The sequence below is a fragment of the Mauremys mutica genome, chromosome 4, assembly GCF_020497125.1.
Source record: "Mauremys mutica isolate MM-2020 ecotype Southern chromosome 4, ASM2049712v1, whole genome shotgun sequence".
NCBI lineage: Eukaryota > Metazoa > Chordata > Testudines > Geoemydidae > Mauremys > Mauremys mutica.
In genome coordinates this window covers 117,116,967-117,142,145 of record NC_059075.1, presented here as the reverse complement: position 1 = coordinate 117,142,145, position 25,179 = coordinate 117,116,967, and the positions used below count along the sequence as shown (strand labels likewise).

At 48.3% G+C, this 25,179-nt stretch overlaps 1 long non-coding RNA gene across 1 annotated transcript in view; it reads right to left on the bottom strand.

The window, feature by feature from the left end:
* LOC123368736 overlaps positions 1–25,179 on the bottom strand; it is a 44,939-nt gene that overhangs the window by 5,928 nt on the left and 13,832 nt on the right. Inside the window, exon 2 of the long non-coding RNA XR_006578870.1 lies at positions 17,184–17,263. This is a non-coding gene — a long non-coding RNA (uncharacterized LOC123368736). The remainder of the gene's footprint in view (positions 1–17,183; positions 17,264–25,179) is intronic.

Here is a 25,179-nt window from a genome sequence, read left to right as displayed (position 1 = left end):
TCTTCACCACCCTACTAGTGAAAAAGTTTTTCCTAATGTCCAACCTAAACCTCCCCCTCTACAACTTGAGACCATTACTCATTGTTCTGTCATCTTCTATCACTGAGAACAGTCTAGATCCATCCTCTTTGGAACCCCCTTTCAGGTAGTTGAAAGCAGCTATCAAATCCCCCCTCATTCTTCTCTTCTGCAGACTAAACAATCCCAGTTCCCTCAGCCTCTCCTCATAAGTCATGTGCTCCAGCCCCCTAATCATTTTTGTTGCCGTCCGCTGGACTGTCTCCAATTTATCCACATCCTTCTTGTAGTGTGGGGCCCAAAACTGGACACAGTACTCCAAATGAGGCCTCACCAGTGCTGAGTAGAGGGGGAATGATCACATCCCTCGATCTGCTGGAAATGCCCCTACTTATACAACCCAAAATGCCATTAGCCTTCTTGGCAACAAGGGCACACTGTTGACTCATATTCAGCTTTTCATCCACCGTAACCCCTAGGTCCTTTTCTGCAGAACTGCTGCCCAGCCATTCGGTCCCTAGTCTATAGCAGTGCATGGGATTCTTCCGTCCTAAATGCAGGACTCTGCACTTGTCCTTGTTGAACCTCATCATATTTCTTTTGGCCCAATCCTCTAATTTGTCTAGGTCCCTCTGTATCCTATCCCTACCCTCCAGCGTATCAACCACTCCTCCCAGTTTAGTGTCATCTGCAAACTTGCTAAGGGTGCAGTCCACACCATCCTCCAGATCGTTAATGAAGATATTGAATAAAACCGGCCCCAGCACCGACCCTTGGGGCACTCCACTTGATACCGGCTGCCAACTAGACATGGAACCATTGATCACTACCCGTTGAGCCCGACCATCTAGCCAGTTTTCTATCCACCTTACCGTCCATTCATCCAGCCCATACTTCTTTAACTTGCTGGCAAGAATACTGTGGGAGACTGTATCAAAAGCTTTGCTAAAGTCCAGAAATAGCACATCCACTGCTTTCCCCTCATCCACAGAGCCGGTTATCTTATCATAGAAGGCAATTAGGTTAGTCAGGCATGACTTGCCCTTGGTGAATCCATGCTGACTGTTCCTGATCACTTTCCCCTCCTTTAAGTGGTTCAGAATTGATTCCTTGAGGACCTGTTCCATGATTTTTCCAGGGACTGAGGTGAGACTGACTGGCCTGTAGTTCCCTGGATCTTCCTTCTTCCCTTTTTGATGGGCACTACATTAGCTTTTTTCCAGTCGTCCGGGACCTCCCCCGATCGCCATGATTTTTCAAAGATAATGGCCAATGGCTCTGCAATCTCATTGGCCAACTCCTTTAGCACCCTCGGATGCAGCGCATCCGGCCCCATGGACTTGTGCTCATCCAGCTTTCCTAAATAGTCCCGAACTACTTCTTTCCCCACAGAGAGCTGGTCACCTCCTCCCCATACCGTGCTGCAGAGTGCAGCTGTCTGGGAGCTGACCTTGTCTGTGAAGACAGAGGCAAAAAAAGCATTTAGTACACTAGCTTTCTCCACATCCTCTGTCACTAGGTTCCCTCCCTCATTCAGCAAGGGGCCCACACTTTCCTTGACTTTCTTCTTGTTGCTAACATACTTAAAGAAACCCTTCTTGTTACTCCTAACATCTCCGGCTAGCTGCAACTCCAAGTGTGATTTGGCCTTCCTAATTTCACACCTGCATGCCTGAGCAATACTTTTATACTCCTCCCTGCTTATTTGTCCAATCTTCCACTTCTTGTAAGCTGTTTTTTTGTGTTTAAGACGAGCAAGGATTTCACTGTTAAGCCAAGCTGGTCGCCTGCCATATTTACTTTTCTTCCTACACATCGGGATGGTTTGTTCCTGCAACCTCAATAAGGTTTCTTTAAAATACAGCCAGCTTTCCTCGACTCCTTTCCCCGTCATGTTATTCTCCCAGGGGACCTTGCCCATCAGTTCCCTGAGGGAGTCAAAGTCTGCTTTTCTGAAGTCCAGGGTCTCTGTTCTACTGCTTTCCTTTTTTCCTTGTGTCAGGATCCTGAACTCGACCATCTCATGGTCACTGCCTCCCAGGTTCCCATCCACTATTGCTTCCTCTACTATTTCTTCCCTGTTTGTGAGCAGCAGGTCAAGAAGAGCTTTTCCCCTAGTTGGTTCCTCCAGCACTTGCACCAGGAAATTGTCCCCTACACTTTCCAGAAACTTCCTGGATTGTCTGTGCACTGCTGTATTGCTCTCCCAGCAGATATCAGGGTGATTAAAGACATTACCCTTGTTGTTCATACTTCTAAATTTAATCCAGAGACACTCAGGTTTTTCTGCAGTTTCATACCGGAGCTCTGAGCAGTCATACTGCTCTCTTACATACAACGCAACTCCCCCACCTTTTCTGCCCTGCCTGTCCTTCCTGAACAGTTTATATGCATCCATGTCAGTACTCCAATCATGTGAGTTATCCCACCAAGTCTCTGTTATTCCAATTACATCATAATTCCCTGACTGTGCCAGGACTTCTAGTTCTCCCTGCTTGTTCCCCAGGCTTCTTGCATTTGTGTATAGGCACTTAAGATAACTCGCTGATTGTCCCGCTTTCTCGGTCTGAGACAGGAGTCCTCCCCTCTTGCGGTCTCCTGCTTGTGCTTCCTCCCAGTATCCCACTTCCCCACTTTCCTCGGGGCTTTGGTCAACTTCCCCCGGTGAACCTAGTTTAAAGCCCTCCTCACTAGGTTAGCCAGCCTGCTTGCAAAGATGCTCTTCCCTCTCTTCGTGAGGTGGAGCCCGTCTCTACCAAGCAATCCTTCTTCTTGGAAGACCATCCCATTGTCAAAGAATCCAAACCCTTCTCTCCGACACCATCTGCGTAGCCATTCATTGACTTCCACGATTCGACGGTCTCTACCCTGGCCTTTTCCTGCCACAGGGAGGATAGACGAGAACACCACTTGCGCCTCAAACTCCTTTATCCTTCTTCCCAGAGCCACGTAGTCTGCAGTAATACGCTCAAGGTCGTTCTTGGCAGTATCATTGGTGCCCACGTGGAGAAGCAGGAAGGGGTAGCAATCCGAGGGCTTGATGAGTCTCGGCAGTCTCTCCGTCACATCGTGAATCCTAGCCCCTGGCAAGCAGCACACCTCTCGGTTTTCCCGGTCAGGGCGGCAGATAGATGACTCAGTCCCCCTGAAGAGAGAGTCCCCGACCACCACCACCCTCCTCCTCCTCCTCTTGGGAGTGGTGGTCGTGGAACCCCCATCCCTAGGACGGCACATCTCATGCCTTCCAATCAGTGGAGTCTCCTTCTGCTCTGTTCCCTCAGACGTATCTTCCACTCCACTCTCTGCACTAGTACCTGCGGAGAGAACATGAAAACGGTTGCTCACCTGTATCTGTGTTTCTGGTACATGGACGTTTCTGGTACTCTTTCCTCTTCTGGAAGTCACATGCCTCCACTTATCCTCGCTGGCCTTCTGTCCCCGCTGCGTAGCCTGCTCTGAATCTTCAGAACATTGTGCCCGCTGAAGCTGATCCTGACGTCTATCCAGGAAATCCTCATTTTCTTTTATGGAACGCAGGGTTGATATCCGTTTCTCCAGACCTTGAATCTTCTCCTCCAATATAGAGATCAGCTTGCACTTTGTACAGACGTAGTCACTTCTATCCTGTGGAAGGAAGACGAACATGGCGCATCCTGTGCAGGTCACAACAGCCGTTTGCTCAGCATCCATGGTCTCTTCCTTCTGGGAGCTCTCTCCAGGCAAACTCCTTCTGTTTGTCTCTCTGCTCTTCACTGCTCAGCTGACTGCCTTTTTATAACAGTCAGGCCCAGCTGGAATAAAGCACTCCCAAATCAAACTGGTCAAACAAGCAATCAAACAATCAAGCACACAGTCAAACTGCCAAACTGCCAAACTGACCCCCCAACAGACACTCAGATACTCACCAGCGCAGTCCCCCTACTGCAGCACTTAGCGTTCCTCTGCTCAGAGGGATCCCAGGCAAACTCCTTCTGTTTGCCTCTCTGCTGTTCGCTGAGACCCAGCCTCTCTGCTGTTCGCTGCACCCAGCCCTTTTTCCTGGTCTCTATGGGACCCAGCTCTTGTTCCCCAGTCTATTTACAGAGCAGGGAGCCCTCCTAGCCTCTGTTCTCTAAACCAGTGGTTCCCAAAATTGTTCCACTGCTTGTGCAGGGAAAGCCCCTGGAGAGTTGGGCTGGTTTCTGTACCTGCCGCGTCTGCAGGTTTGGCTGATCGCGGCTCCCAGTGGCCATGGTTCATTGCACCAGGCCAATGGGAGCTGCTGGAAGTGGCACAGGCGGAGGGACATACTAATTTTCCCTGAGTTGCTCAAACACAGGTCCTGCACTCACTCCACCCCTCCTGCAAGTCCCCAGCCCCACCCCACCTCTTCCCACCTTCTCCACCGAGCGTACCCCATCTGTGCTCCTCCCCCTCCCTCCCAGCACCTCCTGCATGCTGCTGAACAGCTGTTCTATGGCGCACAGGAGGCACTAGGAAGGAGGGGAAGGAGTTGATCAGCAGGACCAGGGGTGGAGTGAGTGAGTAATTTTTCTCCGTGGGTGCTCCAGCCTGGAGCTCCTGCCATGGAGTCAGTGCCTATGCCTGTGTATATGGCATTGGTAACTGGTGAGACCAATACTGGAATACTGAGTCCAGTTCTAGTGTCCACATCTTACAATGACAGTGAAAAACTGGAGAACCACAGTTCTGTGTGAGGGCTGGAGAAAAACACCTCACAGTGAGATTTAAAGAGCTCAGGGATTACAAGTCCCACCCTGCTACTGCAGAGACTGGAAATGAACAGAGGAGTTGCGGGGAGGGGAGTAGTGGCTGCAGGGCCCAGATCTTTGGCTTCTCCTGTTCCCCATAGGAGTTTCTATTTCCACTTCTTCATTTCTTGTCTGAAACCTGCTGGAGATTCATGATTGTGCGAGTTAAGGGGCCGTCTCCATGGGGAAGTTGCACAAGTTTAACTTAAGTGAGCTTTTACAAAGGAAGGATGGTGCAGGGTCAACGTGCTGGCCTGGGCATTGGGCACCTAGTTTCAATTCTCTTCTCTGCAAGTGACTCCTTGTTTCACCTTGGGCAAGTCACTTAGTTGCTCTGTACCTCAGTTTCCCCATCTGTAAAAAAGTGATAACAGCACTGCCCTACCTCAAAGGAGGGTTGAGAGGAGAAATACATTAAAAATATTGAGTTGCTCAGATACTGTGTTGACCTGCCAACATTTGCGAACAAAAATAGATATTTACATATATTTGCATAAATCTACATATATTGACATATTGCCTGTTTGTCCTACTCACACCCTCTTGCATTCCCTCCTGTTCTTCCACCCACATGCTCATTACACAAAACTATCCAGACACCAGTTACTGCACCACCTACCCCCGTTCCTTCCACACTGAGTGCACAGACACTGGACACAGACAGAGCCTCTCACTGTGCATACCCACCCCACCCATTCTATAGCCATCTGTGCCCCCTGCACACACCCGTTGGCGCTCCATTCAGTGCACACATCGTCCCACTCATTTCATGCACACGTCACCCGATACACATCACCCCCATTCATCCTGTGCACGCGTCCCATCACCTCCAGGTGCAGCTCTGCAGTTGGCTCCACCAAACCAACCCCCAAACTACACCAGAGCAGGAGAGCACAGCCAGAGGCCCTTTATAAGCAGATCCCTGGAGGAGGGGTTTCTATGTGTTCACTGCAAGTCTTATCCTTGTAAGCACCCCAGCCCCTGGTTCCTGCCTCTAACAGGGCAGGGTAATTAGTTAGCAAATTAACACCCAGATGAACCCTACCCTTTGCACTCCCCCACCCCAACTAAATCCTCTTTTCCATGGTTCTCCATCACCCACTGAATGCTCCCATCCTTCCAGCCCCAATGGACTCCACTATAGCAGGTGGGGAAGAACTTTGGTGAGCATTCTCTGGGCTGTGTGGAGACCCCGAAGGATATTCTTCCTTTGGGCCGAGAGCACTCTCCTCTCTAGCTCCTAAAGGAAAACACAGGATAGAGAGAAACTGAGTTTAGCTACTAAACAAACAAAACAGCTGGAAAAATAACAAAATTTAAACAAGGAAGCAAACTCTGTCTAAAAACCTAACAAACATGAATGAAGAAATGAATTAAAAGAAAAACATCCAGCTCCTCACCACCGTGAGCACTGACACCCAAAGCTGCTGAAGCTCTTTATGATCCCCAGAAACTGTATGGGGGTAGGAGAAGTGGCAGTAGGAGCTGCTGACTCTCTGTCATGGCATCTACAAGTGTCAGGGTGTTGCTGCTCACAACACATGTGCAGATCCTTGTGCAGCACAAAACCACTTAAAGCAGGCAATGCAGCAAACCAAAATGAGTCATTAAGTGCACACAAACAACATAAGCCGTAAACTTTAGGCACCTGCTCCAGGAAGCAGCATGAGGAAATGCAGGGTAGATGCAACAACCCACAGGCCCTGCAACATTTGCAGAGTGCACTCGTAGTGAATGTAGTACATTGTGTGCACCCAAGATAAAATGGCTAGTGTGGATGCACTGCATCATTGCAGCTTCCAGTTAGTCACACTGATGCAAGTTGCAATGTGGAGTACTCTAGTGTACACATCAGATTATAACCTATTTAGTGCCTTGACAATTAGTACAAGAACTTTGAATTCAGTCTGGAAGGGAAGGAGTTACAATTGAGTTTGTGGAGCATCAGAGAGAAGGGCTCGCATTAGCCATTGTTGCTTAAAAAAGGAGCTGCTGCCACCTGAATGTGGTAGAGTGAAACCCCGCTATAACACAATGATTGGGGTCCAAAAAATTGGATCATGCTAAATGCGGGGTCGCAGTATAGCGGGGTTTACCATTTCAAGCTGGTCAGTTTCAAGCCGGTTTATTTCTCTTGGGCAGAAAACTACTTTCATTTGCGAACTGCCCATAGCAGTAACTGAAAGGGTGCAGCTCCAGCAGCGGGGGCTCTCAGCCATGCAGTGAGAGAGGGAAACACTTGGGGAGAGCAGGAGAGATGTGCAAGGGGCAGAGGAAGAGCGAGGAGCAGCTGGGGAGGAGAATGGCTCTTCTCACCAAAAGGGTAAGCAGGGGTAGGCGGGAAGAGGCAGTGGGGAAGGCACATTCCATTTTTTGTTTTTTTCTCTTCAGTGGCGCTCTAGACTTTTTTTTTTCTCCCTTTATCTTTTCTGGCTGTGGGCTTTTTTAATATTTATTTATTTATTTATGCACTTCAGCGGTGCTCTGGTGGGTTTTTTTTCTTTTCTTTTTTTCTCTTTTGCACTTCCGCGGCGCTCCGGCCGCTTTATTTATAATTTTTTTTGGCACTTCGGCAGCGCTCCGGCATTTTTTTTTGTTTTGGCCTGGGGCGGCTGGAGCCACCTTACAATCACGTTATAGCTGAATTCACGTTATTGCGGGGCGTATTACAGCGGGGTTTCCCTGTACTTATCTCCCCCACAGGCAGAATGACTTGTGTCAGTCTAACACTATTCACTGAGGTACAGCTAATTGCTTGGCAACACTTGTGGTTCAATATTAAAAGTATTTAAGAGACCAAATAACCCAGCTTAGCTTAGTTTATTAATAAGGGACAAAGCAGTGCAATATGAAAAGGAGGCATACATACGCTCCTGGGAAGCAATTAATGTCACAACAAGTTCACCTTATACAGAAGTTGTGCTTCAAAATATGCACCGAAGATAGCACAGTTATTTACAAGTTAGAAAGCACTGAATATGTCACCCAGGACTTGAATTCACCAGTCAACTTTTTACCTTTTCTTCTTATATCATGGAATACCTTTCTCTTTCTTTTGAAGACTACATTACAAGAGCTACGAAGGCTCTACCAAACCTATACTAGGAAGTAAAAAGGATTTATTGTGCCTTTGATAGGTTTTATATTTGCTAATTTCAAAACCTATGTTTTGCTTTGTGCAGCACATATATTTTAAGTGAAGCTGCTGGAAGTGCTACCTAAATGGTTCATCCATTTTCATCCATAGGCTAGGGAAGCACACTGTTTCCCCCAAGTAATTCTGGTGAACTTTTCAGTGAGAACCTCTATCACCCCCATGCTTTGGAGCAGGAACTTGAAATTCAGCAGGGGGCGTGTTTCTGCCAGGGATGTGCCTATTTCTGTTCCTGTAAACATCTGCCCCAATTTTCAAAGTTACAAGTGTTTGAAAAATCTCGGTGCTGATGCTCAGTGGAGATTTATTTCAACTACAATCTCCAGAGGTCCCTTCTTCACTGAGAATGCTCTGCCCTGGGGCTCCAGAGGGCTGTGCCAGCCCTGACTGGGACTGGTGGGGAAATCCGGATTGGATCGGGGGATCCTGACTTCCATCTTGAGGGATGGGGTATGTGGTGGGAGAGATTCCCACCCTGTCAGGAAGGGGTTAAAGAACTCCTCCGGGCACATTGAGGCCCAGCCTGGCATACCTGTGAGGTCTATTGCACCTGGAGAGGGGTGGCTCCTTGAAAGGGAGGACTGAAGCCCAGTGCAGGGTGGCATTCAAGGAATCAGAACTAGAGCTCCTTAGCCCTGCAGAGCAGGGGCTGCTCACCAGGGAAGCTGCAGAAGAGATTGTGCTGCCTGGACCCTCTGGAGAGGCAGAGGAACCATCTTTACTCTGCTTTGCTTTTCATTAGAGCCCAGGTGCTCAGTCTGGATCTTTCCAACCAATGACACTCAAAGTGTTAGGAACCCAGCCCCCTTCTCAGAGACTATTTATCTGTTACCTTATGAGGAACAGCGGGCTCAGCCCAGACTGTTGTGTGGGCTGCAGGATTATTTTGTTTGGCATACCTGGCATACCTGTGAGGTCTATTGCACCTGGAGAGGGGTGGCTCCTTGAAAGGGAGGACTGAAGCCCAGTGCAGGGTGGCATTCAAGGAATCAGAACTAGAGCTCCTTAGCCCTGCAGAGCAGGGGCTGCTCACCAGGGAAGCTGCAGAAGAGATTGTGCTGCCTGGACCCTCTGGAGAGGCAGAGGAACCATCTTTACTCTGCTTTGCTTTTCATTAGAGCCCAGGTGCTCAGTCAGTCATCTTTCCAACCAATGACACTCAAAGTGTTAGGAACCCAGCCCCCTTCTCAGAGACTATTTATCTGTTACCTTATGAGGAACAGCGGGCTCAGCCCAGACTGTTGTGTGGGCTGCAGGATTATTTTGTTTGCTTTTTTCTATCTTGGACTGCGGCCATGCCTTAAAGGAGGAGAAGCCGCTTCCCAAACACTGAAAGCCAGGAGACCGCACCCTGCACTCCAAACCAGCGCTATAGCGACACCTCCAGCTAGAAAGGAACCTTAGGGATGAGAGAGGTGCCCACCCACACCCCACAGGGGTGCCCTATTGGTACGACCTATGACAGAAGTTTAATAGGAATCACTGGTTTGCTCAGAAACTTCACATTTTCCACCCAGAGAAGGACTTAGCCATATAGTTCAATCTACTTCTCATCTCCAGCCTGGATCATTGTAATTCACTGCATCTAACAGTCAATCTATCACTGCATATGTCCCAGTCGCCAGAAGAGAGGTCTCCACCTCTTTCATGGTTTATGCCATTATGACCACATCAGGTCAGTGCTCCAATCCCTCCATTGGCTGACAGTCAGCTTCTGCTGCCTGTTTAATGCCATGAAACTCCTCCATGAAACTCCAGAACAAAGCCCAGGGCCAGAGATGACTCCTAAACAGTAGGAGCAGACAGAGAAGCAGCCTCAGCAGAGACCGATAGACCCTGATGTCATCAGACTGCCTGCTACAAGTTGTCACTCTTGACATTCCCTTCCTTGTGCCGATTGGCTGTTTGTTGCAATCCTGTCCTTTCCCCTCCCCCACCTCAGTCGCTGCATCTCAGCCTCTTTCCATGCTCCCCTCATTCCTTCCTTCCCCCCGCCTTCATTGTCCCCTCTCACTTCCTATTTCCTTCCATTTAGTTAATCCCCACCTAGCAACTCCCACCCAAAGAATTAATCAAAACCCAAATGCAAAGACTCACCCACCTTCCCCCACAGTAAAATAACAAACAAAAGGTCACCATTGCATTGTTCATTCTGCTTGTATGTTCCATCCCTGTCCCCTCCCTTTTCTCTGTCTTGTCTAATTACATCATAAACCCTTCAGGGGAGAGCCTAGCTACTACTCTGTACAGCTCCTAGCACAATGGGGCCTTGGGTGAGCCCCAGGCACTGCTGGAATTATTTTCTTACATCCTTCCTGTGCCAATGTTGCCACATGGGGTGTAAACCAGTCTCTTCCATTCCTCTCTGTCATTTGCTGCTGCTTCCATTTGCCCTAAGGAGTTGAGATGGATTATTCTCCCCTTCCTGCTAAGGCTTCTGCCCAAGGTTTCTCTTGGTCACCCTTGTTTGTTCACAGAATTTGATTTCCACTTGAAGACTTCATGTGGGAGTCTGTGTTGGCGTCTGGGGTACATGCCCCAAATATGGTCAGTGTGCCCTCAGATTGTGTTGGAAATGAGCTGCTGGTTGGTGATTTCTCAGATCTTTTTGTTGATGATGACATCTTTCCAACCAATGCCAAGAATCTTTTGTAGGCACTTATTTTCGAACGCATCTAGTTTTCTGAGTAAATTGTCATAGCTCTCCAGCTCTAGCAGCCTTATGTTAACACTGAGATTATGTTTGAATTGAAGATTCGCAGTTTTCTTCTGGTGCTGAATATCTTTGGTTTCCATACATTGCTGAGTTTAGTAAATGCCCTTCCTATATTTGATGTCACTTCCTTCTTGAGGTATCTGTGGTCAGTATGGTGCTGCTGAGATAAGAAACTAGAACAATTTGTCTGATATTTTTGCATTCTAATGTGCTGTTACTGCTTGACCTCTGGGTTTCAAGGATGTTTGGTTTAGCATAATTAACTCTGAGCCCTGCTTGGCCTGCTGTTTTTCCCAGGTTGTCTGACCTTGTAACTTTTCGGGGCTGTTGCTCAGTAGCACAATTTCATTAGCTAAGTCACCGTCTTCTTGGCATTTGCGGTCTACTTATGCTATATTGGTATTTGTGTTACTAATACATTGCTGCATCTTGTGCCTGTGTCTGTCTGTCCCAAGCCTGGATAAAGTGGGGAGAGTTGAGTGCAGGGCTCAACACATAATCTCGTAAAACCACCTCACCAGTTACAGAAAGAGAACTAGGCTACCATTCCGGTAAAAATGAACACTGCTGCCCCTTTGTGCTTCAGCAAGGCTCCTGGTGAAAGGAAGGCTCTGGAAACCAGGTCGGTGAAAATTTTGATGCTGACAGCAAGAAAACACTTCAGTTATATAGTGCTGTGCTCCAAAGGAGGAACACAGCGATAAGGATCATAGAATCATAGAATCTCAGGGTTGGAAGGGACCTCAGGAGGTCATCTAGTCCAACCCCCTGCTCAAAGCAGGACCAAACCCAACTAAATCATCATAGGCATTAAAAGCCTATAAGGAAGGAGATTCCAGCACCTCCCTAGGTAACCCATTCCAGTTCTTCACCACCCTACTAGTGAAAAAGTTTTTCCTAATGTCCAACCTAAACCTCCCCTCTGCAACTTGAGACCATTACTCCTTGTTCTGTCATCTTCTACCACTGAGAACAGTCTAGATCCATCCTCTTTGGAACCCCCTTTCAGATAGTTGAAAGCAGCTATCAAATCCCCCCTCATTCTTCTCTTCTGCAGACTAAACAATCCCAGTTCCCTCAGCATCTCCTCGTAGGTCATGTGCTCCAGATCTCTAATCATTTTTGTTGCCCTCCGCTGGACTCTCTCCAATTTATCCACATCCTTCTTGTAGTGTGGGGCCCAAAACTGGACACAGTACTCCAAATGAGGCCTCACCAGTGCTGAATAGAGGGGAATGATCACATCCCTCGATCTGCTGGAAATGCCCCTACTTATACAACCCAAAATGTCATTAGCCTTCTTGGCAACAAGGGCACACTTTTGACTCATATTCAGCTTTTCGTCCACCATAACCCCTAGGTCCTTTTCTGCAGAACTGCTGCCCAGCCATTCAGACCCTACTCTGTAGCAGTGCATGGGATTCTTCCGTCCTAAGTGCAGGACTCTGCACTTGTCCTTGTTGAACCTCATCATATCTCTTTTGGCCCAATCCTCTAATTTGTCTAGGTCCCTCTGTATCCTATCCCTACCCTCCAGCGTATCAACCACTCCTCCCAGTTTAGTGTCATCTGCAAACTTGCTAAGGGTGCAGTCCACACCATCCTCCAGATCGATAATGAAGATATTGAACAAAACTGGCCCCAGCACCGACCCTTGGGGCACTCCACTTGATACCAGCTGCCAACTAGACATGGAACCATTGATCACTACCCGTTGAGCCCGACCATTTAGCCAGTTTTCTATCCACCTTACCATCCATTCATCCAGCCCATACTTCTTTAACTTGCTGGCAAGAATACCGTGGGAGACTGTATCAAAAGCTTTGCTAAAGTCCAGAAATAGCACATCCACTGCTTTCCCCTCATCCACAGAGCCAGTTATCTCATCATAGAAGGCAATTAGGTTAGTCAGGCATGACTTGCCCTTGGTGAATCCATGCTGACTGTTCCTGATCACTTTCCCCTCCTTTAAGTGGTTCAGAATTGATTCCTTGAGGACCTGTTCCATGATTTTTCCAGGGACTGAGGTGAGACTGACTGGCCTGTAGTTCCCTGGATCTTCCTTCTTCCCTTTTTTAAAGACGGGCACTACATTAGCTTTTTTCCAGTCATTCGGGACCTCCCCCGATCGCCATGATTTTTCAAAGATAATGGCCAATGGCTCTGCAATCTCATCGGCCAACTCCTTTAGCACCCTCGGATGCAGTGCATCCGGCCCCATGGACTTGTGCTCGTCCAGCTTTTCTAAATAGTCCCGAACTACTTCTTTCTCCACAGAGAGCTGGTCACCTCTTCCCCATACTGTGCTGCAGAGTGCAGCTGTCTGGGAGCTGACCTTGTCTGTGAAGACAGAGGCAAAAAAAGCATTGAGTACACTAGCTTTCTCCACATCCTCTGTCACTAGGTTCCCTCCCTCATTAAGCAAGGGGCCCACACTTTCCTTGACTTTCGTCTTGTTGCTAACATACCTGAAGAAACCCTTCTTGTTACTCCTAACATCTCCGGCTAGCTGCAACTCCAAGTGTGATTTGGCCTTCCTAATTTCACTCCTGCATGCCTGAGCAATACTTTTATACTCCTCCCTGCTTATTTGTCCAATCTTCCACTTCTTGTAAGCTGTTTTTTTGTGTTTAAGACGAGCAAGGATTTCACTGTTAAGCCAAGCTGGTCGCCTGCCATATTTACTTTTCTTCCTACACATCGGGATGGTTTGTTCCTGCAACCTCAATAAGGTTTCTTTAAAATACAGCCAGCTTTCCTCGACTCCTTTCCCCATCATGTTATTCTCCCAGGGGACCTTGCCCATCAGTTCCCTGAGGGAGTCAAAGTCTGCTTTTCTGAAGTCCAGAGTCTCTTTTCTACTGCTCTCCTTTCTTCCTTGTGTCAGGATCATGAACTCGACCATCTCATGGTCACTGCCTCCCAGGTTCCCATCCACTATTGCTTCCTCTACTATTTCTTCCCTGTTTGTGAACAGCAGGTCAAGAAGAGCTTTTCCCCTAGTTGGTTCCTCCAGCACTTGCACCAGGAAATTGTCCCCTACACTTTCCAGAAACTTCCTGGATTGTCTGTGCACTGCTGTATTGCTCTCCCAGCAGATATCGGGGTGATTAAAGTCACGCATGAGAACCAGGGCCTGTGATCTAGCAACTTCTGTTAGTTGCTGGAAGAAAGCCTCGTCCACCTCATCCCCCTGGTCTGGTGGTCTGTAGCAGACTCCCACCACGACATTACCCTTGTTATTCATACTTCTAAATTTAATCCAGAGACTCTCAGGTTTTTCCGCAGTTTCATACTGGAGCTCTGAGCAGTCATACTGCTCTCTTACATACAACGCAACTCCCCCACCTTTTCTGCCCTGCCTATCCTTCCTGAACAGTTTATATCCATCCATGACAGTACTCCAATCATGTGAGTTATCTCACCAAGTCTCTGTTATTCCAATTACATCATAATTCCTTGACTGTGCCAGGACTTCTAGTTCTCCCTGCTTGTTCCCCAGGCTTCTTGCATTTGTGTATAGGCATGTAAGATAACTCACTGATCATCCTGGTGTCCCAGTATGGGGCAGGAGCCCTCCCTTCTTGCACTCACCAATTGTGCTTTCTCCCGATATCCCACTCCCCCACTTACCTCGGGGCTTTGGTCTCCTTCCCCTGGTGAACCTAGTTTAAAGCCCTCCTCACTAGGTTAGCCAGCCTGCTTGCAAAGATGCTGTTCCCTCTCTTCGTGAGGTGGAGCACTGTAGCAGGGTGAACCTCTGCTCCTGCTGTGAGGGGTTTAAAAGTGGCCTGGCAGGGCTTGAGAGCGGCTGTTCTCAAGGCTGGGCTGATTAAGGAAGTGACTGTAGGTGAGGCCACGCCCCAAACTGAGCCACAGCTGGCCCCTATAAAAGGCCAGGGAAGCCAGAAACAGACAGTCTCTCTCTGCCTTCAGAGAGAGAAGGGCCTGGCTGCAGGGAACTGAGACAAAGTACCTGAGGGTGAAGCAGGGCTGGGGGAAGTCAGAGGAGCTGGGGAGCTCCAGCCTGGAAAGCCCCAGGCTGCGGCCTAGCAGAAGGCTAACAGGTACTGGGGGTTGCAGAGGGCAGCCCAGGGGTAGGCCAAGGCAGCAGGTCCAAACCCTCTTTGCCTGTGATGAGTAGGCTGATACTGCAGTCTGCCCCAGAGTGTGGGGCTAGACAATGACTGGCAGTAGCCAATACTGAGGCAAGGTGGGGATAGAGGATGGGGGTTCCCCAAGGAGGGGAGACCCAGAGAGAAAGGGGTTACTGCCAGGGGCAGCACCCCAGTTAAAAGGGCACCGGGTCCAGGGAGGGACACGGAGGACAGGGGACAGGTGGATCACCAGCCTGCAGAGGGCGCTCCAGCACTGGAATAGAGCTAATTCCTGGAGTCACCAGCAGGAGGCGCCGCAGGGGTGAGTCCGACCCGTTACAAGCCCGTCTCTGCCTAGCAATCCTTCTTGGAAGACCATCCCATGGTCAAAGAATCCAAACCCTTCTCTCCGACACCATCTGCGTAGCCATTCGTTGATTTCCACAATTCGACGGTCTCTACCCTGGCCTTTTCCTGCCATAGGGAGGCTAGATGAGAACACCACTTGCGCCTCAAACTCCTTTATCCTTCTTCCCAGAGCCACGTAGTCTGCAGTGATACGCTCAAGGTCATTCTTGGCAGTATCATTGGTGCCCACATGGAGAAGCAGGAAGGGGTAGCGATCCGAGGGCTTGATGAGTCTCGGCAGTCTCTCCATCACATCGTGAATCCTAGCCCCTGGCAAGCAGCACACCTCTCGGTTTTCCCGGTCAGGGCGGCAGATAGATGACTCAGTCCCCCTGAGGAGAGAGTTCCCGACCACCGCCACCCTCCTCCTCCTCCTCCTCTTGGGAGTGGTGGTCGTGGAACCCCCATCCCTAGGACGGTGCATCTCATGCCTTCCAATCAAGGGAGTCTCCTTCTGCTCTGTTCCCTCAGATGTATCATCCACTCCACTCTCTGCACTAGTACCTGTGGAGAGAACATGAAAACGGTTGCTTACCTGCATCTGTGTTTCTGGTATATGGACGTTTCTGGTACTCTTTCCTCTTCTGGAAGTCACATGCTGCCAATTATCCTCACTGGCCTTCTGTCCCCGCTGCGTAGCCTGCTCTGAATCTTCAGAACATTTGTGCCCGCTGAAGCCGATCCTGATGTCTATCCAGGAAATCATCGTTTTCTTTTATGGAACGCAGGGTTGATATTCGTTTCTCCAGACCTTGAACCTTCTCTTCCAATATGGAGATCAGCTTGCACTTTGTACAGACAAAGTCGCTTCTATCCTGTGGAAGGAAGACAAACATGGCGCATCCTGTGCAGGTCACAACAGCGGCTCACTCAGCATCCATAGTCTCTTCCTTCTAAGAGCTTCCTTACTTGTGGCAGAAGCTACTCAGAGAAACCTGCGAGAGGGGGGCCTCAGTAGGCTCCCTCCAGGCGAACTCCCAGGCAAACTCCTTCTGTTTGTGTCTCTGCTGTTCGCTGCTCAGCTGGTTCGCAGCTGATGGCCTTTTTAAAGATGAGTTCTACTACTGTAATACAAATAATAAAAATATGAATCTGACCCCAGTAACGTGATGAACCAAATTTTGATCTGTGAACTGTTGAGATTGCTGGGCTCCTCTGGGACACTGCGGTTCACAAAGCCCCAGACCAAGTATGTGAGAGCTGGGCACTCTCAGCCTCATCAGAGCCATCTCTGTTCTGTGTCCAGGCCTAAAACTCAGCTGGACATTGCAATAGACAGGTGAAGCTGGATGCAGTTATTCAGTAGTTTCCTAATCAGGGTGCTAGAAATGGGAGACCAGAGGATGATGATCTGTGCTGCTGTGGGTCTGTGCTGCTCCTAGGCCATTTGTAGAGCTCCAGTGTTAACTGTACCAGCATAGCTTGTAGCTTGCTCGTTCAGCAGATTTCAATGTTAATCATTAAGCAAAACCACGGGCTCGGTTCGCTGGCGTAGGCTTGGTCAGGTACATTGTCAACAAGCCGCGGTATCAGAGCCCAGGCTCAGAGGTTACAGGTACACTGACACATGTATGCCTGTGACAAGGTACCAGCTCAATCAACATAATGTTGTCCCCTAGGCCAATACAAAGCTGCCCCTCTTAAAACTTTGCCTTTTATACATTGATGTAAACAAGTTACCTATTATACCCTAGATGTTGTTAGTTACCATCCTTGTACCTGATAGCTCGAACAAAAAATTCTCATCCATTCTCCTGATTCTCTCCATATCTCACAAGGGGTCTCTAAGTTCCTGTACCATCTTTGAAGGTCAAGAATGGGCTTACTTGGTTATCTGATACCTAGCATTACTATTTTGACATAGACTTCTTTGGTCCACAGTCTTACTCTGGTTCATATTTTTAGCTATGCCTAGGCCTCCAGTAAGGCCTACAGATGATCCCGGGTGGTGAGACCATTGGAACTGGCTGTTATGTTGTGCAGAAGCTCATGGTAAGCAATGCTGATCAGTTAGCATTCAGACACTGAATGAAGCAGACCTCTGTCAGACTCCCTGGCTCCATCTGATCATTGAGCATCACAGGAGGTTGCTTGTAAGGTGCGTTGCATCAGTCAGTCTCTATGTAAAAGAATAAATGGACACAAATCAGACATCAGGAATGGTAACATACAAAAGCCAGTAGGAGAACATTTCATTCTCCCTGCACATTTAATAACAGATTTAAAAGTAGCCGTCCTTCAACAAAAAACCTTCAAAAACAGACTTCAAAGGGAAACTGCAGAGCTGCAATTCATTTGCCAAACATAACAGCATTAATTTGGGCTTGAATAGGGATTGGGAGTGGCTGGCTCACTACAAAAACAGTTTTCCCTCTCTTGGTATTGACACTTCCTCATCAACTATTGGGAGTGGACCACATCCACCCTGCCTGAATTGTCCTTGTCAACACTGGTTCTCCACTCATAAGGTATCTCCCTTCTCTTCATGCACCAGTATATTTATGCCTGTATCTGTAATTTTCACTCCATGCATCTGAAGAAGTGGGATTTTTACCCACAAAATCTTATGCCCAAATAAATCTGCTAGTCTTTAATGTGCCACCGGACTCCCTGTTGTTTTTGTAGATACAGACTAACACGGCTGCATCCTGATACTTGTCACTACACAAGCAAATGCTCACTGGGAGGGGAGGGTGATTGGGGTGAAAGAGTAGGTGGGAAGAGGGCTTAAGGATCAGGTAATGGGGGTCTAGGGACACTGGGAGAAAAGTTTACATGTTCCACAATCTGGGCTTCCCCCAATCCATCTATGGGGCATGACCTCCCCCTTCCCTGCTTCCCTCATGTGAGCCAGGTTTGGGAGGGGGCTTGCTTTTCCAGGGGCATCTGAGCCCCTCTAACTATTCCTTATGTGACTGGGGATCTGGTCTGGTGGAGTCTGAACTCTTCTCCCTCCTTCTGTGTGAGTGAGAAGCTCTAGGAGGCCCCCAATCATCTGTGGGGTGTGACCCCCCCCCCCGTCACTACCCCGTCATGTGAGCCAGGTTCTGGAGGGGGCTTGCCTTTCTGGGGTGTCTGAGTCCCTCTCCTTAACTCCTCCATGTAATCTGGAAGTCACTGCCCCTTTGTGGGTGTCTGAGCCCACTCCCTGTCCCCCGCCTCCTCCTGTGTGCTTGGCTCTGGGAGCAGCTGCCCGTTTATGGGAGTCTGACCCTCATCCCTTCCCCCTATCAAGTGAGCCAGGGAGCCTGCTTGATGGGGTGTCTGAGCCGCTTTCCCTACCCCTCATGTGATACAGGATCTCGGGAAGCCCTGCCCTCTAGCTTAGAACAGGCATGCTCAGAGCATGCACCAAGAACACACGCCTGAGACAGGTATGTTTGACACACATCAGAAACTCTTCAGCACTGAGGTGGGGAGGGAACACCCACAGAAATGAATGGAGCAGTTCACATGTCTCAGAGATTTTTTTCAGGTTGTCTTCACCTCCATGGGGTATTCTCTTAGGGCTAGGGTTGGGGTCAGTTGAGAACATCTCATTGAGATGAATGGGCCACTTACTACCCCCTGAGCCTTCAACTTTGAGATGTGAAACCCGCCCTGGGTAGAGCTCTGAGAATGAACTGTAAATATCTGGAAAAATATTAAATTAAGCTAAACATCCACACAATCATAACTCTGCCCTCTCTGAGTGATGTCTCAGAATACGCAAAACACTCACACTTGCACTTGGAATATGAATAAGAGGCTGCTAAGCAGCTCTCCAACACCACATTCTACAAGCCATTACCCTCTGATCCCACTGAGAGTTACCAAAAGAAACTACACCATCTACTCAAGAAACTCCCTGAAAAAAAACACAAGAGCAAATCCGCACAGACACACCCCTAGAACCCTGACCAGGGGTATTCTATCTGCTACCCAAGATCCTTAAACCTGGAAATCCTGGATGCCCCATCATCTCAGGCATTGGCACCCTAACAGCAGGATTGTCTGGCTATGAAGACTCCATCCTCAGGCCCTACGCTACCAGCACTCCTAGCTATCTTTGAGACACCACTGACTTCCTGAGGAAACTACAATCCATTGGTGATTTTCCAGAAAAAAACCATCCTGCCACTATGGATGTAGAAGCTCTCTACACCAACATTCCACACAAAGATGGACTACAAGCCATCAGGAAGAGTATCCCAGATGTCACGGCAAACCTGGTGGCTGAACTTTGTAACTTTGTCCTCACCCATAACTATTTCACATTTGGGGACAATGTGTACCTTCAAATCAGCTGCACTCCTATGGGTACCCGCATGGCCCCACAGCATGCCAACATTTTTATGGCTGACTTAGGGGATGATAGCCGAGTGTTATGGCCCCAAAAGGCCCGAGGTACTCTGCAAGAACGAGACCGACTCCACGCTGAGAGTAATTGGTTTTAATGAAGGTAACGTGACACATCTGCAACGGGGACCCCAAGCGTTGCTGTCACTGAGACGGGGACCCAGCGTCCTGTAGCTCGGCCTGGGGTGAAGTCCGAAAACAAACACAAAGCATGCTCATTTTATACAAACAGCAGCATATCAGCTCATACATAATGCAATAGAAACTCTCCACCCTCCGGGGCTGCCCCCCTGGCCAACAGCCAGGGGCTTGCCACGCAGCAGTCCCAGCCGGTTGCGGCAGGTTAAAACTAGCATGCCGTGTCCTACAATAACCGGAGGCTGAGAAAGCGGAACTGCCTAAGCTAAGCCGTAACAGAATCTTCCGTGGTTCCCTAGCCTCCTACATTCCTCCCCTCGCTTTCTCAAGCGCTCCGGTACAACAACAGCAGCATAACCTTGAGCTAATCTAGCAATACAAGCACTAGCATTCCCATTTGTCTGCTGGCGCTTAAACAGAACAGAAAATTACACAGAGAGCAGAGAAAATTACAGTCTAAGCCAGATTTTTCCTACTTCTATTACATTGCCCGTTACAGGGGGCGGGACAGTAAAATCTCAGGACAACCTCAGAGCTTCATCGCACACATGGCTTCCACTCCGAGGAATTACGAACGAGAAGTTCAGTTCCGCCCACACACCTAACGCCCAAATGAACAGAGCAGAAAAACAACAGTAACCGGCTAAACAGAACAGAACCAGAACCAAATAGTGTTTCCTTATTCTATTAGGGCTCACCTATAACCATGCAATTCTTAACACATAACACCAACAGTACCAAACAAAGTAAACATACACTAACAAGGGTAAAACAGATAGATGGTGTAAATTCTGCAGGGCTCCCCCATTCTCTATTGCTCACCAAACTGTGACAAATTTCTGTTACCAATTATCCCTCATGTCAGGTGATCAAACTGACACTGCAGGACGGGGGTGGGGGTATAGAGAAAACACACCATGTAACCACATTTTAAATCTTCATTAAAAATAATACAACAACAATTCTGGCCACAAGACAAACACCACTAGACAGAACATAGAACACAAAACATAAATTGTACTGTGCCAGTAAATCATGGTAAGTTGAATGCTGTTCAGCTGGCATCAGTCTTCTCTGATTATCTGAAAGACAAAAACGAAGGTCTACCCATTCTGGGCAGTCAATCAGTACTTAAAATATACAAATACCCTTATTGATTTCAGGCAAAACAGGGGAATTACTTCATCAGTTAAATCATTTGCATTAATACAGTTGCTTCCTGGCTTGCTTCTGGATTCAAAGCTATTCACAGCTTAAAGCTTCTTACTTTTAACTTCTGCTTTTAAACACTGAAAGAGAACATCACCACTTATATGCCCTTAGGACCTAATACAATCTCAATTACATAGCACTATATACATTCTTCAGCTAATTCAACGAAATTGTTTATAGCCAAATGATTACAATCTAATAATTTCCGTGCCTGAATTTATTTAGAACTTTTCTCCTTAGCATTTTTACAAAGTTCAACTGCTGTTCCCTCCCGCAAACATTATCATGAACAGTGACAACTTCACCCGGGGTTAAGTGTATACATACACTGAGGCTGTAGGGATCCTAATAGCCAAAATGTTCATTGACTCCCTATTTCTATCCAAAATGTCAGGTGCTATTCTAGGGGCACTTGACCATGACTCAATACCACATTCCCCAGCAGGAGTCCCACAAATTTCATCCTGCCAGGGGACAATTCTTTGGTTCTTCACCAGGGTCAGTTCTTAATGTCCTCCCTGGTCAGGAAGTCCTGGACTTTGGCAATGTCAGTGGTGTGAGTGTTTCTCCTTTCCCTACACAGTCGTGGTTCAGCTCCTACAGGGGAAAGGTCACCAGCACTTCACCTTGCCCCCTGCTCTTTATTTTTGCTGTCCAGAACGCACAGTGGAGCTAGAAGGAGAAATAGGCCAATCATCAGTAGGAGAATTCCCCTGATGTGGAGGGGTCTTTTTGCAGTGAGAATCACGGGTCCAGGCAGTCGGTCTTTTTTGTTGCGCTTCTTTACCCGTGAGAAAAGAAGTCTAACACATTCCGTTAGTGCCTGGCCGAGTTTTACAGCTATCCCAGCAGCTTGGACACAGTCAAGCCCCCCCCCTTTTTCTTGGTTGTCCGCCAAGTCTTAGCGATGTCCTTGACTGGGGCCAGTCTCTTATCTTTAGCTTTCTTCAGTTAACTCATTCTGTTCTTTTTCCCCCCCTTGGCTGCTTTAACCTGCGCATCCTGTGTCAGGACACCCAGCTGATGCAGCTCATACCAGAGAAGCATAACGGTGTTCCCGGCACTGTCCCAGACTCGGACCAGTCAGCGTAGGATGCCTTCTCCAGGCCCCTGCCGACACAACTCACTCGCTTGTAGGTCCGAACGACCCCCGGGGCCATGGCACGGGCCTCTGCCTGCGCCGTGCACTCCAACGTCTTCCCGTCCAGGGCCCGCTGCCAGCGGAGCACCTCTTCGTCCTGGGCCCGGAGCGTGGTGAGGAGGAGCCATCCCAGCTCTCCCTCTTTCCTTAATAAGTGAGTCAGTGCAGCAGGGGAGATTCTTTCCCCCTGTCGGTTCATAATGTGCAATAAAAGCTTCTGTGTTATCTTTTCTTCAGCTGATACAGCGGTACTCATGATTCACTAGCCGCTCACCTTTGAGCTCAAATGCGTCTCCCTTCCGGACGCCCAGGAGCTGGCTCTTCCCCAGTACCTCCTGCCGCGGCTGTTCCAGACCTCCGGTTCGCCCGCAGCCGCTGCAACCCCTCGAGAATCCGCTCTGGGGTAATCCCAGCCGACTTCTGGAACTCCGGCCAATCGGCTGGAGCCGCCCAGCCTGCCAAAATCCACGCTACCGGCCCCCAGCGATCCGACTGGGGCCACCCTGGTATGCGCTGTAGGGACAGCATTGGCTTCCCTACCTCCCCTACCTTCGGCCAAAACGGTATCGTCTCGCAGAGCACCCTGCTCGCTGCGCCACTTGTTATGGCCCCAAAAGGCCCGAGGTACTCTGCAAGAACGAGACCGACTCCACGCTGAGAGTAATTGGTTTTAATGAAGGTAACGTGACACATCTGCAACGGGGACCCCAAGCGTTGCTGTCACTGAGACGGGGACCCAGCGCCCTGTAGCTCGGCCTGGGGTGAAGTCCGAAAACAAACACAAAGCATGCTCATTTTATACAAACAGCAGCATATCAGCTCATACATAATGCAATAGAAACTCTCCACCCTCCGGGGCTGCCCCCCTGGCCAACAGCCAGGGGCTTGCCACGCAGCAGTCCCAGCCGGTTGCGGCAGGTTAAAACTAGCATGCCGTGTCCTACAATAACCGGAGGCTGAGAAAGCGGAACTGCCTAAGCTAAGCCGTAACAGAATCTTCCGTGGTTCCCTAGCCTCCTACACCGAGGAAACGTTGTTCTAATGCCCCTATTCTACTTGTGCTACATTGATGACATCTTCATCATCTGGACCCATGGAAAAGAAGCCCTTGAGGAATTCCATCATGATTTCAACAATTTCCACCCCACCATCAACCTCAGCTTGGACCAGTCAACACAAGAGATCCACTTCCTGGACACTAGAGTACTAATAAACGATGGCCACATAAACACCAACCTATACTGGAAACCCACTGACCGCTATACTTACCTGCATGCCTCCAGCTTCCATCCAGACCACACCACTCGATCCATTGTCTACAGCCAAGCTCTATGATACAATCGCATGTGCTCCAACCCCTCAGACAGAGACAAACACCTACAAGATCTTTATCAAGTGTTCTTACAACTACAATATCCACCTGCTGAAGTGAAGAAACAGATTGACAGAGCCAGAAGAGTACCCAGAAGTCACCTACTACAGGACAGGCCCAACAAAGAAAGTAACAGAACACCACTAGCCGTCACCTTCAGCCCCCAACTAAAACCTCTCCAGCGCATCATCAAGGATCTACAACCTATCCTGAAGGATGATTCATCACTCTCACAGATCTTGGTAGACAGGCCAGTCCTTGCTTACAGACAGCCCCCAAACCTGAAGCAAATACTCACCAGCAACCACACAACAAAAACACTAACCCAGGAACCTATCCTTGCAACAAAGCCCATTGCCAACTCTGTCCACATATCTATTCAGGGGATACCATCATAGGATCTAATCACATTAGCCACACTATCAGAGGCTCATTTACCTGCACATCTACCAATGTGATATATGCCATCATGTGCCAGCAATGCCCCTCTGCCATGTACATTGGCCAGACTGGACAGTCGCTATGTAAAAGAATAAATGGACACAAATCAGATGTCAAGAATTATGACATTCAAAAATGAGTTGGAGAACGCTTCAACCTCCCTGGCCACTCGATTACAGACCTAAAAGTCTCAATATTAAAACAAAAAAACTTCAAAAATAGACTCCAATGGAGACCGCTGAATTGGAATTAATTTGCAAATTGGACACCATTAAATTAGGTTTGAATAAAGACTAGGAGTGGATGGGCCATTACACAAAGTAAAACTATTTCCCCATGCTTATCTCCCCCCCCCCCACCACACCCCAGTTCCTTATATCTCCTTGTCAAGTGCTAGAAATGGGCCATTTTCATTACCACTGCAAACAGTCCTTTTTCTCTCCTGCTGACAACAGCTCACCTTAACTGATCACTCTCCTTATAATGTGTATGGTAACACTCATTGTTTCATGTTGTGTGTGTGTGTGTGTGTGTGTGTGTATATATATATATATCTTCCTACTGTATTTTCCACTACATGCATCTGATGAAGTGAGCTGTAGCCCACGAAAGCTTATGCTACAATAAATTTGTTAGTCTCTAAGGTGCCACACGTACTCCTGTTCTTTTTGTGGATACAAACTAACATGACTGCTGCTCTGAAACCTGGTATTTTCATTGTGATAGAAAGGTGCTACCTGCCCTTGCCGTCCACTCAAACACTGAGCCTACTCCCTCGAGAGAATGCTACATATGTATAATGTAACAGCCACTTCATACCTTTTTACAATCTCTTCACAATTGCACACAGGTTACCACCTCAACCAATACTCTCCCCTACCCATCATTAAATACACAGACTGCTCTCATATCCCACCTCACTGCTGACAATTACCATAGCACCCCACTGCCCTACTACTGACACAACCTCCACAATTCTATTTGACGCCGACTGGAACCTCATGGTTCACATGCTCCTCTTTCTTTTGAGAATACACACAGAGGAGACTCAGACCCAAATCGTGTCATGTCACAGTCACAGCTCTATGATGCTCCTCAGATGTATCCCTAGATCTCCGCATATCACAATCACAGCTCTTCCAAGCTGCTTCAGATTATTCCTCCACCATTCAGTACAGTTATACCTAACACAGTGAATGCATCTAGAGGGCATGCACTTAATTCCAAGTGGCTTTTGAGAACACCAGGGGGCAGAGTTAAGGTTGTTTGGATGTTCACCTTCACTCTGTATTTCCTGGTTTTCTGAAGTGTGAGAAGGGCATGAGCTATCACCGGGCAACCTTAACTCTGAATTAAACAAGATTTGTCATTTAATTATTGGTGTATTACAGTA